The sequence below is a fragment of the Rattus norvegicus genome, chromosome 18, assembly GCF_036323735.1.
Source record: "Rattus norvegicus strain BN/NHsdMcwi chromosome 18, GRCr8, whole genome shotgun sequence".
Taxonomy (NCBI): domain Eukaryota; kingdom Metazoa; phylum Chordata; class Mammalia; order Rodentia; family Muridae; genus Rattus; species Rattus norvegicus.
The window spans coordinates 47977626-47991160 of record NC_086036.1 but is presented as its reverse complement, the minus strand read 5'-3'; the positions used below and the strand labels follow the sequence as shown (position 1 = coordinate 47991160).

Genomic DNA, 13535 nt, shown 5'->3' with positions numbered 1-13535 from the left:
TCTATACCTAATTTTTTTTTTTTTATTAACTTGAGTATTTCTTATATACATTTCGAGTGTTATTCCCTTTCCCGGTTTCCGGGCAAACATCCCCCTCCCCCCTCCCCTTCCTTATGGGTGTTCCCCTCCCAACCCTCCCCCCATTGCCGCCCTCCCCCCATAGACTAGTTCACTGGGGGTTCAGTCTTAGCAGGACCCAGAGCTTCCCCTTCCACTGGTGCTCTTACTAGGATATTCATTGCTACCTATGGGGTCAGAGTCCAGGGTCAGTCCATGTATAGACTTTAGGTAGTGGCTTAGTCCCTGGAAGCTCTGGTTGCTTGGCATTGTTGTACTTTTGGGGTCTCGAGTCCCTTCAAGCTCTTCCAGTTCTTTCTCTGATTCCTTCAATAGGGGACCTATTCTCAGTTCAGTGGTTTGCTGCTGGCATTCGCCTCTATATTTGCTGTATTCTGGCTGTGTCTCTCAGGAGCGATCTACATCCGGCTCCTGTCGGTCTGCACTTCTTTGCTTCATCCATCTTGTCTAATTGGGTGGCTGTATATGTATGGGCCACATGTGGGGCAGGCTCTGAATGGGTGTTCCTTCAGTCTCTGTTTTAATCTTTGCCTCTCCCTTCCCTGCCAAGGGTATTCTTTTTCCTCATTTAAAGAAGGAGTGAAGCATTCACATTTTGATCATCCGTCTTGAGTTTCGTTTGTTCTAGGGATCTAGGGTAATTCAAGCATTTGGGCTAATAGCCACTTATCAATGAGTGCATACCATGTATGTCTTTCTGTGATTGGGTTAGCTCACTCAGGATGATATTTTCCAGTTCCAACCATTTGCCTACGAATTTCATAAACTCGTTGTTTTTGATAGCTGAGTAATATTCCATTGTGTAGATGTACCACATTTTCTGTATCCATTCCTCTGTTGAAGGGCATCTGGGTTCTTTCCATTTTCTGGCTATTATAAATAAGGCTGCGATGAACATAGTGGAGCACGTGTCTCTTTTATATGTTGAGGCATCTTTTGGGTATATGCCCAAGAGAGGTATAGCTGGATCCTCAGGCAGTTCAATGTCCAATTTTCTGAGGAACCTCCAGACTGATTTCCAGAATGGTTTTACCAGTCTGCAATCCCACCAACAATGGAGGAGTGTTCCTCTTTCTCCACATCCTCGCCAGCATCTGCTGTCACCTGAGTTTTTGATCTTAGCCAATCGCACTGGTGTGAGGTGAAATCTCAGGGTTGTTTTGATTTGCATTTCCCTTATGACTAAAGATGTTGAACATTTCTTTAGGTGTTTCTCAGCCATTCGGCATTCCTCAGCTGTGAATTCTTTGTTTAGCTCTGAACCCCATTTTTTAATAGGGTTATTTGTTTCCCTGCGGTCTAACTTCTTGAGTTCTTTGTATATTTTGGATATAAGGCCTCTATCTGTTGTAGGATTGGTAAAGATCTTTTCCCAATCTGTTGGTTGCCGTTTTGTCCTAACCACAGTGTCCTTTGCCTTACAGAAGCTTTGCAGTTTTATGAGATCCCATTTGTCGATTCTTGATCTTAGAGCATAAGCCATTGGTGTTTTGTTCAGGAAATTTTTTCCAGTGCCCATGTGTTCCAGATGCTTCCCTAGTTTTTCTTCTATTAGTTTGAGTGTGTCTGGTTTGATGTGGAGGTCCTTGATCCACTTGGACTTAAGCTTTGTACAGGGTGATAAGCATGGATCGATCTGCATTCTTCTACATGTTGCCCTCCAGTTGAACCAGCACCATTTGCTGAAAATGCTATCTTTTTTCCATTGGATGGTTTTGGCTCCTTTGTCAAAAATCAAGTGACCATAGGTGTGTGGGTTCATTTCTGGGTCTTCAATTCTATTCCATTGGTCTATCTGTCTGTCTCTGTACCAATACCATGCAGTTTTTATCACTATTGCTCTGTAATACTGCTTGAGTTCAGGGATAGTGATTCCCCCTGAAGTCCTTTTATTGTTGAGGATAGCTTTAGCTATCCTGGGTTTTTTGTTATTCCAGATGAATTTGCAAATTGTTCTGTCTAACTCTTTGAAGAATTGGATTGGTATTTTGATGGGGATTGCATTGAATCTGTAGATTGCTTTTGGTAAAATGGCCATTTTTACTATATTAATCCTGCCAATCCATAAGCATGGGAGATCTTTCCATCTTCTGAGGTCTTCTTCAATTTCTTTCCTCAGTGTCTTGAAGTTCTTATTGTACAGATCTTTTACTTGCTTGGTTAAAGTCACACCGAGGTACTTTATATTATTTGGGTCTATTATGAAGGGTGTCGTTTCCCTAATTTCTTTCTCGGCTTGTTTCTCTTTTGTATAGAGGAAGGCAACTGATTTATTTGAGTTAATTTTATACCCAGCCACTTTGCTGAAGTTGTTTATCAGCTTTAGTAGTTCTCTGGTGGAACTTTTGGGATCACTTAAATATACTATCATGTCATCTGCAAATAGTGATATTTTGACCTCTTCTTTTCCGATCTGTATCCCTTTGATCTCCTTTTGTTGTCTGATTGCTCTGGCTAGAACTTCAAGAACTATATTGAATAAGTAGGGAGAGAGTGGGCAGCCTTGTCTAGTCCCTGATTTTAGTGGGATTGCTTCAAGTTTCTCTCCATTTAGTTTAATGTTAGCAACTGGTTTGCTGTATATGGCTTTTACTATGTTTAGGTATGGGCCTTGAATTCCTATTCTTTCTAGGACTTTTATCATGAAGGGGTGTTGAATTTTGTCAAATGCTTTCTCAGCATCTAATGAAATGATCATGTGGTTCTGTTCTTTCAGTTTGTTTATATAATGGATCACGTTGATGGTTTTCCGTATATTAAACCATCCCTGCATGCCTGGGATGAAGCCTTCTTGATCATGATGGATGATTGTTTTGATGTGCTCTTGAATTCGGTTTGCCAGAATTTTATTGAGTATTTTTGCGTCGATATTCATAAGGGAAATTGGTCTGAAGTTCTCTTTCTTTGTTGTGTCTTTGTGTGGTTTAGGTATAAGAGTAATTGTGGCTTCGTAGAAGGAATTCGGTAGGGCTCCATCTGTTTCAATTTTGTGGAATAGTTTGGATAATATTGGTATGAGTCTTCTATGAAGGTTTGATAGAATTCTGCACTAAACCCGTCTGGACCTGGGCTCTTTTTGGTTGGGAGACCTTTAATGACTGCTTCTATTTCCTTAGGAGTTATGGGGTTGTTTAACTGGTTTATCTGTTCCTGATTTAACTTCGATACCTGGTATCTGTCTAGGAAATTGTCCATTTCCTGAAGATTTTCAAATTTTGTTGAATATAGGTTTTTATAGTAAGATCTGATGATTTTTTGAATTTCCTCCGAATCTGTAGTTATGTCTCCCTTTTCATTTCTGATTTTGTTAATTTGGACACACTCTCTGTGTCCTCTCGTTAGTCTGGCTAAGGGTTTATCTATCTTGTTGATTTTCTCAAAGAACCAACTTTTGGTTCTGTTGATTCTTTCTATGGTCCTTTTTGTTTCTACTTGGTTGATTTCAGCTCTGAGTTTGATTATTTCCTGCCTTCTACTCCTCCTGGGTGTATTTGCTTCTTTTTGTTCTAGAGCTTTTAGGTGTGCTGTCAAGCTGCTGACATATGCTCTTTCCTGTTTCTTTCTGCAGGCACTCAGCGCTATGACTTTTCCTCTTAGCACAGCTTTCATTGTGTCCCATAAGTTTGAGTATGTTGTATCTTCATTTTCATTAAATTCTAAAAAGTTTTTAATTTCTTTCTTTATTTCTTCCTTGACCAGGTTATCATTGAGTAGAGCATTGTTCAATTTCCACGTATATGTGGGCATTCTTCCCTTATTATTATTGAAGAACAGTTTTAGGCCGTGGTGGTCCGATAGCACGCATGGGATTATTTCTATCTTTCTGTACCTGTTGAGGCCCGTTTTTTGACCAATTATATGGTCAATTTTGGAGAAAGTACCATGAGGAGCTGAGAAGAAGGTATATCCTTTTGCTTTAGGATAGAATGTTCTATAAATATCCGTTAAGTCCATTTGGCTCATGACTTCTCTTAGTCTGTCGACATCACTGTTTAATTTCTGTTTCCATGATCTGTCCATTGATGAGAGTGGGGTGTTGAAATCTCCCACTATTATTGTGTGAGGTGCAATGTGTGTTTTGAGCTTTAGTAAGGTTTCTTTTACGTATGTAGGTGCCCTTGTATTTGGGGCATAGATATTTAGGATTGAGAGTTCATCTTGGTTGATTTTTCCTTTGATGAATATGAAGTGTCCTTCCTTATCTTTTTTGATGACTTTTAGTTGGAAATTGATTTTATTTGATATTAGAATGGCTACTCCAGCTTGCTTCTTCTGACCATTTGCTTGGAAAGTTGTTTTCCAGCCTTTCACTCTGAGGTAGTGTCTGTCTTTGTCTCTGAGGTGTGTTTCCTGTAGGCAGCAGAATGCAGGGTCCTCGTTGCATATCCAGTTTGTTAATCTATGTCTTTTTATTGGGGAGTTGAGGCCATTGATATTGAGAGATATTAAGGAATAGTGATTATTGCTTCCCGTTATATTCATATTTGGATGTGAGGTTATGTTTGTGTGCTTTCATTCTCTTTGTTTTGTTGCCAAGACGATTAGTTTCTTGCTTCTTCTAGGGTATAGCTTGCCTCCTTATGTTGGGCTTTACCATTTATTATCCTTTGTAGTGCTGGATTTGTAGAAAGATATTGTGTAAATTTGGTTTTGTCATGGAATATCTTGGTTTCTCCATCAATGTTAATTGAGAGTTTTGCTGGATACAGTAACCTGGGCTGGCATTTGTGTTCTCTTAGTGTCTGTATGACATCAGTCCAGGATCTTCTGGCCTTCATAGTTTCTGGCGAGAAGTCTGGTGTGATTCTGTTAGGTCTCCCTTTATATGTTACTTGACCTTTTTCCCTTACTGCTTTTAATATTCTTTCTTTATTTTGTGCGTTTGGTGTTTTGACAATTATGTGACGGGAGGTGTTTCTTTTCTGATCCAATCTATTTGGAGTTCTGTAGGCTTCTTGTATGCCTATGGGTATCTCTTTTTTTAGGTTAGGGAAGTTTTCTTCTATGATTTTGTTGAAGATATTTACTGGTCCTTTGAGCTGGGAGTCTTCACTCTCTTCTATACCTATTATCCTTAGGTTTGATCTTCTCATTGAGTCCTGGATTTCCTGTATGTTTTGGACCAGTAGCTTTTTCCGCTTTACATTATCTTTGACAGTTGAGTCAATGATTTCTATGGAATCTTCTGCTCCTGAGATTCTCTCTTCCATCTCTTTATTCTGTTGGTGAAGCTTGTATCTACAGCTCCTTGTCTCTTCTTTTGGTTTTCTATATCCAGGGTTGTTTCCATGTGTTCTTTCTTGATTGCTTCTATTTCCATTTTTAATTCCTTCAACTGTTTGATTGTGTTTTCCTGGAATTCTTTCAGGGATTTTTGCGATTCCTCTCTGTAGGCTTTTACTTGTTTATTAATGTTTTCCTGTGCTTCCCTAAGTGTGTTCATGTCTTTCTTGAAGTCCTCCAGCATCATGATCAAATATGATTTTGAAACTAGATCTTGCTTTTCTGGTGTGTTTGGATATTCCATGTTTGTTTTGGTGGGAGAATTGGGCTCCGATGATGGCATGTAGTCTTGGTTTCTGTTGCTTGGGTTCCTGCGCTTGCCTCTCGCCATCAGATTATCTCTAGTGTTACTTTGTTCTGCTGTTTCTGACAGTGGCTAGACTGTCCTATAAGCCTGTGTGTCAGGAGTGCTGTAGACCTGTTTTCCTTTCTTTCAGTCAGTTATGGGGACAGAGTGTTCTGCTTTCGGGCGTGTAGTTTTTCCTCTCTACAGGTCTTCAGCTGTTCCTGTGGGCCTGTGTCTTGAGTTCACCAGGCAGCTTTCTTGCAGCAGAAAATTTGGTCTTACCTGTGGTCCCGAGGCCCAGGTTTGCTCGTGGGGTGCTGCCCAGGGGCTCTCTGCAGTGGCAGCAACCAGGAAGACCTGTGCCGCCCCTTCCGGGAGCTTCAGTGCACCAGGGTTCCAGATGGTCTTTGGCTTTTTCCTCTGGCGTCCGAGATGTGTGTGCAGGGAGCAGTCTCTTCTGGTTTCCCAGGCTTGTCCGCCTCTCTGAAGGTTTAGCTCTCCCTCCCACGGGATTTGGGTGCAGAGAACTGTTTATCCGGTCTGTTTCCTTCAGGGTCCGGCGGGGTCCTGCCGCTCCTGGGCCCTCCCCCACGGGAGCCCAGAGGCCTTATACAGTTTCCTCTTGGGCCAGGGATGTGAGCAGGGGTGAGCAGTGTTGGTGGTCTCTTCCGCTCTGCAGCCTCAGGAGTGCCCACCTGACCAGGCGGTTGGGTTTCTCTCTCACCGGGTCTGGGAGCAGAGAGCTGCTGCTGGCCGGGATCCGCGGGTGGGGGACTTCCCTATACCTAATTTTTTGATACATAGACAGCAGAGAACTTCCTGGTCTGGGTGCAGTGGGAGAAGATGTACCTAGCCCTTGAGAGACTTAAAGCTCCAGGGAGTGAGGAAGCCTGGCAGGAAGTAGGGGGGCATCCTACTGAAGACAGGTGTGGGGATATGAATGGATTGAGGAACTGTGGGAGGGCAGACTGGGGGAACGGCAATGACTGGGCTGTAAACGTAATAAAAGATTAAGAAAAAATATTCTCTCATACTTCTAAAAAATTGTGATGAGAACAAAGTAGAAAATATCAAGAATTTTTCACTCCGTTCTCTGCCTACTTGTTTTTTGTTTTGTTTTTGTTTTTTTAAAGATTTAGGAACTAGATAAATAAATAAATAGATAGATAAATAAATAAATCCAAATCATAGGTAAAATGTATTTTTCATACTCTCTTCTTAATATGTAGTCAGTTTGTAAAAGTATAACATCAAAACCTAAAGGCCAGCCTCCACCACTATTCTCTGAAGAAGTGATATACAGAGAAGAATGACCGATTCAGACCACAGCACTGACCCATGCCAGTGAACTAGCTGGGTTATTCCAAAAGATGGACAACTTTGTAGCTGGATTTGTCCAACCAGTGAGCAGAGGAGCTCAGGTTGTTGGAAAAGTAAATCTTTTTCTTTTACATACCTTCCAATAAATTGTTTATTGAAGTCATATTGCATTAAACAAACTTTAACAAGAATAAACATGGTAGGCAATTTGGAATTGCCTTGTTAACATGAAATTAGAGTGAACGCCCTCCACTTAAAGGAAATTTAGAAACACATCCTTGTTTGTTATGTTTGATATCTTTATTAAAACTGGGCTTTAAAGCCAGTTTTCTATGCATGGGGAATATTCTACCATTCATTTATGTCCCTAGCCCATTCTTTTTTGATAAACAGTCAGAATGTGTTATGACTGACAATGAAATGTGTAACGGAAGTAATCCAAATGAATTCAAATATTGTGTTTGCAAAAATACAAATTAGCTTGAGTAGAATAAAAGAAATTTCTTTTTTTTTGCTGGACGTGAAAATGTTAGACTTCTTCCTAGAGACATGGTAAGTTCCTATCTAAAAGCTAGAGACGTGAAGAAATGCTAGGCTTTGCCCTCCCTAAGGTGCCTCGCCTTTCCCTGATTTATAGATGTAGAGTATAATCAAGTACAAGGTGGCCAGGTGCTTTAGTGAGGAGCTGTCATGGATAATGAGGGGGAAGACTGTGCTGGGAATTCAGATGACCCTTAAACTAGTGTAGGAACTGGTCAAGGAAGAAATGAACATGATGAAGAGAATATTGATTGTCACTTTTTGAGACTTTATGTGTTTCGGAAATGCTTTTGCTTTCATTAGCTGGATTTTAAGTGCAGTAAATCCTAACAAGGCTCGTAGGTGTAGCTGAGAGCAGTAGCCCACACAGTTCCCACACAGTAACCGGTTGCTGTTTATAATTTTCAGAACATGACACAGTCAGGAGAGAGACGAGCAGGTAACTGTTCGCTTTTCTAGGTCCTTGGGACATCTGGCTGCTGGTGTGTTAGCTGAGCAGTGCGCTCACCCTTGACTAACAGCATTAGCTGAAGGAGTCTCAGATCCAGACAAGGAAGACAAGTCACCTTTTCAAGTCAAAGATGCACCTGCTATTTTTCTTATGTCTAATGGTCTGTGAAGATTCCAATAGTTTGAAGAATTGAACATTTTGCTGCCTGTGCACTATGAAACAGCCAGGAAACTGAAAGTTGTTTTAAAGCTTTGGTCACTTAGAGGAAATCATTACACTTATTTTTTTTCTGACCAGATATTTTATGGATATCAAAGCAGAAGAGGATTGTTTCTTTTACAAATATTAAATGGAAACTATGTCACGATCTGATTTATTTGGAGGTTTGGGAAGAGGTTGAATTAAATAATATCCACTATAATAACCATAATAACCGCAGGTTCCTTTCTGCCACCCCCCTTCTGTTGTTACTCAACTACCATGATGTATTCCTTACACACTTTAATCTTATAACTATGTAGGATATCACTGAAAAGAAAAACATGACAAAGAAAACTCAGGGAGTTACCCAAAGTAGCACAGTTAGTAAATAAGAAAATTCAAACGCAAACTTGTACTTCTTTCAATAAAAGAAAATCATTTAAACTCTTTTACATTAACTGCACATAATTGCCCTCTCCAGTCACATGACTGAGACGGTAGCCATGATGGGTTATTCCAAGTGACAGCTGGTAAAAGAAAATGGGTCAGAAGACTAGAGGGGGCTCAGTGAGTGAGTGAACTAGAAACAGGACTGTGCTTAGAGGGCAGGGCTCAGAACAAGGACCAGACATAAGACCTAGCTCTCATTGTTTCCTATATTACGGCAGACCCCAGTGTTTAAAGCTCTGCTGTGTATACCTCACCATCATTTATGTTTGCTGCTGCTGTTTCTCCTGTCAGCTGTGATGACTACTAAGACCCAACATGTATATTTATTTGTCCAAGATGGGTGTATACCATGCTTTGCTAAACCTTGTTGTGGTTTTAGGAAAACAAACGCTTTAGAATTGTAAATATCAAAACTTTATATATATATACATATATATATATATATAGGGAACATAACATATTAAAAATCAGCTTAGTACTTGAGAATTTTCACATCTCAAATTTTCTATTGAATCCCAGCAACAGTACATTGGGCATCTTACATCTTGCTTGTAGTGTCGACCGTCACGCTATAGAAGTAAGTGGACTGTACCTTTACTGACAGAGGTTTTGTTACTTCTTTGAAAACAAATATTTAGTTGAGTATTTCTCTAGCAGACGGATACTTTGGATATTGAATTTAGCCTGAAGCAAACCCACAGTAAGAAGCAGCATCTTTAATGAAATTTATTAATGATAGCTTTGTGTGTAAATGGTAATAAAAAAGATGTGTCTTTATTGATTAATTTCTGCCCTAGGGAGAAGATTTACTTGAAAACCTTTTGCTATAGAAAGAAATCAGATCGAGTTTTCCAAATAAGGGGCATTGTCCACAAGGTGGCGTCCTGACATTAACAAACAGAAGTTCGCACTCATCTTTGGGATCTGGGTCCAATATGTTTTACTGGTGGAAAATGCCAAGTGACCATGCGTAAAAATAATTACTCTTCAGCCCGTGTTTTTGTGCACAATGTTCTTAGGAAGATGTACCGCTCAGCTCAATTTGATTCACTCTCTCTCCCTTCCAGCTCTATATTTATTTACATTATTGCTACGGTGGGATACTCACTCCATTAACTTCTAATTTAGCTAAAACAAAGAGAAACTATTTTCTTTGCAAATTGCAACAAATTTTCAGATAGCACAGTGGCTGACCTTTACATGACATAATCTCTTTGACATCAGTAGAAACATACTGAAGAACATAATATTTTCATCCTGTGTAAAAGCAACGTTTTCCTAATGGTCTCTTGCTGGGAGCTTTAGGAGGGTAGTAAATCCAGCTAATCTTGAACCCGACTGCATTGAATGAACGCTCGGTCACGTTAAGCTAAATGTCATTTCCTGAATTGAACCTTGTAATTTCTGATATCAAAACCCAGTATTTGATTCTAGATCCCTCAGGATTGAAGCTTATAGATTCATTCTGTCTCTTAGTGTCTGTTGCTGAGTTTTGACACATGTAAAGACTTCATAAATGTCTAACTGTGGGGAAGAGGCTGGGTTTCACTGCTTTTAAGAGATCTAAAACAGGGAGACATCTTAGGTCAGTTATGTAGAGCAGTCGTCACCTTTGACTCTAACTTATCTTTAACCTCACACCTGAGAGGCAGGCTTTGGATTTTAAAGTTTTCAATTTTCATGTTGTCCCCACTTCAGCCATCCCATGATTTACTTAAAATGTGGATTTTGGGCTTTTGGAGAGGAAAAGCCATCAGGATTTTTAAAAAGAAAAGGTACTTTCACTTATTTTTATTTAATAAATACTGTATATATTCGTGATTTACAGCATGATATTTGGTGTGTGTATATATTGTGGAATGGCTAAAATCAACATGATTAACATATCCATTATCTCAAATAAGAATGGTTATGGGTTGTGACTACTTAAAATCTCCTCTCAGCCATAGTTAAGAAAAGAGTGACATTGCAACTAATTGTGGTCACCATGCTGTAAATAGATCTCTTGATTTTTTTTTTTTTTTTTTTGCTTCTAACTGAAACTTGCCCGTTCACTCAGTCACTCTCCATGCCATTCTCTGAGTTTGGCCTTTTTTACATTTCACAGGTGAGATCACGCAGTCGTTGGTCTTTCTGTATCTAACATTTTTCACTCATGGTAAAATTCCCAAGCTATAGCCAGGGTGTCACATCTAATGGAATTTTTTTTGTGAATGATGAATGCTATTCTGTTGGCTATAAGTGCATGCATGCATGTATGTGTATGTTACATGTGTATGTATACATGTATATAGATATTGCATATACCTTCGTATGTGTTTTAGTATCTATTCATCCACTGAAGCTTATAGGTTCATTCTGTATCTCAACTGCATTAATTATGATACAGCAACTTTCTTTTCAAAATACCATGTTGCCCACATGTGTATCTATCTGTTTACCAGGTGCAGGGAGTCATCTCGGGAGGCAGAAGCACGTGTTGGATCCTCTGGAACTATAGTTGAAGACGGTCGTTAGCTATCACATAGGTTCTGGGAACTGAGCCCAGGTTATCTAGAAGAACATGTAATGCTCATAACTACTGAGCCATTTCTCTAGCCCCATCTATGGTCACATGTACATGTATAACGAATTCATGCTGAAATTTGAACGACAAATCTTAGTTCTCAGATGTGGATTTTCTAGTTGACTCTGAGACAGAAATACTGCTTGCAGGAAGTTTATGGGGATTCATTTAGGATTAGGGTCAACGATTGAAGATAGACAATCACTGTGGCTTCAGATCTCACAGGGCTCACTGGAGGCGGGATATACCTGCACAGATGTTCCAAGCTGGAGGAAAGGTGAATTTTTGCCACATGTTCTCTGTTTGACCTCTCTCTCTAGGACTCCTCAAGTCCATTAGGTGTGGACTAGCTCCAGAAAGGAGGCATGTTGTTGCTGCCGTAACTCCTATCTAGTGCCCCGTTACAATTCCCAGAAGCATGAAATCTAAGCTGCTTGGTACCAATAGGACTCACTAAAATCTGCTTGAGGCTGACAGACGCCTACAGGTGCACTGGGTGCCCACTGTGTCATGTGAAGATCCGCCTGCACAGTACCGTACTTGAGATGGGTGGGAGAGAGGAACAGGAAGTTAGAGAAGAAAAAGTCTGTCTAGTGAAAACACTGAAATGCACCGCAATTGCGCATCGATACAGCCAGCTCAGCGGGTGTAGAGGCGCAGGCCTCTGATCTACGTTGGAGGTGAGCAGCCAGCACGGGAATCCCCAGTTTGAGGTCAGCCTGGCCACATGGCAAGACCCTGTCTCAGAAAATTAAAATGTTTCAAATGCTTTGAGAGTAGAAATATGATGAAAAATTCACACTTTTACCTGGAGAAGCTGCCTTCTGAGACCTTCCATGACCCAGTTTTCTGGATTATCCTTGCTTTTCAGGGTAGAATGTTTTCCTTTGTGGGTACTATAGAGATGAAATGGTCAGTAAAAGAGAACTTATGGTTTCTAATTTTAAAGATTCCTGAGAGTTTAAGAAGTTTAAGTGGCCGTCAGAGTCAGGCACATTATTCCGGATACTTAATGCAGAATTCTAGATGTGGTTATTATAGTCACACTAAGATGCTATATTGAAGATATACTTGTTGTCTGTACATAGCTAATTATATCTCCAATGTATATGTCTGAATGCACTGGGGAATGGTTCCAAACTGTGCCAGCTGGGCCTTAATGTGGCTTGGTAGTTTCTCATTGACTGTACAGCCTTCACATGGCCGTTTATTAGTCCTTGGCGACGAGGGACTGAAGGTAGCAATGCGATGTTGTCTAGGGTAGGTGGACATGGTGCATACGAGTGACACCAGAGGAAAGAGGGGAACTGGAAGAATAAAAGCTTGATGGGACTCCGGAGTAGGGAAGTCCTGATGTGTGTTCTTGTGCATAGCATCCACCAATGTGGGGACAGATGGGGAAGGGTAGAGAGAGTGGAGAGTGTGTCTGGGTAGCTGGCTGTAGCACGGAGGATGTGAGACTTCCACTAAGGATCATGGTGGTCATGCAAGAGTGCTAGTGCAGGGGACACAAAGAGTGGTAGCATCCCTGTTGTGGGAAAGCAAGCGGGCCTTTATGAGAGCCAGCTATGTGGGCTGTGGCAGAGATAACTTGAAAGTGTGATTATCATGTTTCTGGATTGTCGTGATCTTCTTTGAGGAAATGTGTCTTTTCTTCTCATGTTGATGGTAACTTTTCTTGTGTTCGTAACCACTCTTGCCTTGAGTCCTCACATACTGGAGTGAGAATTTAATCAATGCTTGGGCAGCTTCTCTGTATTATATAGTAAAATTCTCATGGGTTATTACCTTTGGAGTCACTACTTTTCCCAGATTTCTATTCACATGTTTCCCTTCACACAGTACCTTCCCTCTTCCTACTCCCCTTTCTTTGGGTATCTATGGGCTAAAATAGTGTCTTACCAGTCAGGAGTTCGGTGACATTCAAAATTCTTTTGTGTTAGTGAAATTCCAATCTCAAGTTGGAACTTTTACATTTTCTCTCTCTTGTCATTTACTCATTGTTACTTCTTGTATCTGTTATCTTGTGTGTGCATGTGTGTGTTTGTGTGTGTGTGTGTGTGTGTGTGTGTGGTGTATTTCTGCATATGAGTGTGCATGTGTATGTAACAGACCCATGTGCACATATGTGGAGGGCAGATGAAGATGTTGGCAGTCTTTTCTATTTCTCTGCCATGTTGCCTTGAGGCAGGGTCTCTCACCAACTAGAAGTTAACTGTTTTGTTTGGGCTGACTGTCCAGCCAAGTCCCAGGATCTCCTCTTCATGCAGGGGTAAAAAGCACAAAGATATTTATTTCCTCTCTTGGCTCCTTGTGTTCGTTTTGGGGATTTGAATTAAGGTCATTGTGCTTGCACAGTA

The 13535-nt window shown here is 40.5% G+C and overlaps 1 long non-coding RNA gene across 1 annotated transcript in view; it reads left to right on the top strand.

The window, feature by feature from the left end:
- Positions 1 to 12110, top strand: part of LOC120098214 (uncharacterized) — a 120054-nt gene extending 107944 nt beyond the window's left edge. The window contains exon 4 of the long non-coding RNA XR_005496317.2: positions 11054 to 12110. This is a non-coding gene — a long non-coding RNA (uncharacterized LOC120098214). The remainder of the gene's footprint in view (positions 1 to 11053) is intronic.
- The last annotated feature ends 1425 nt before the right edge of the window (positions 12111 to 13535 follow it).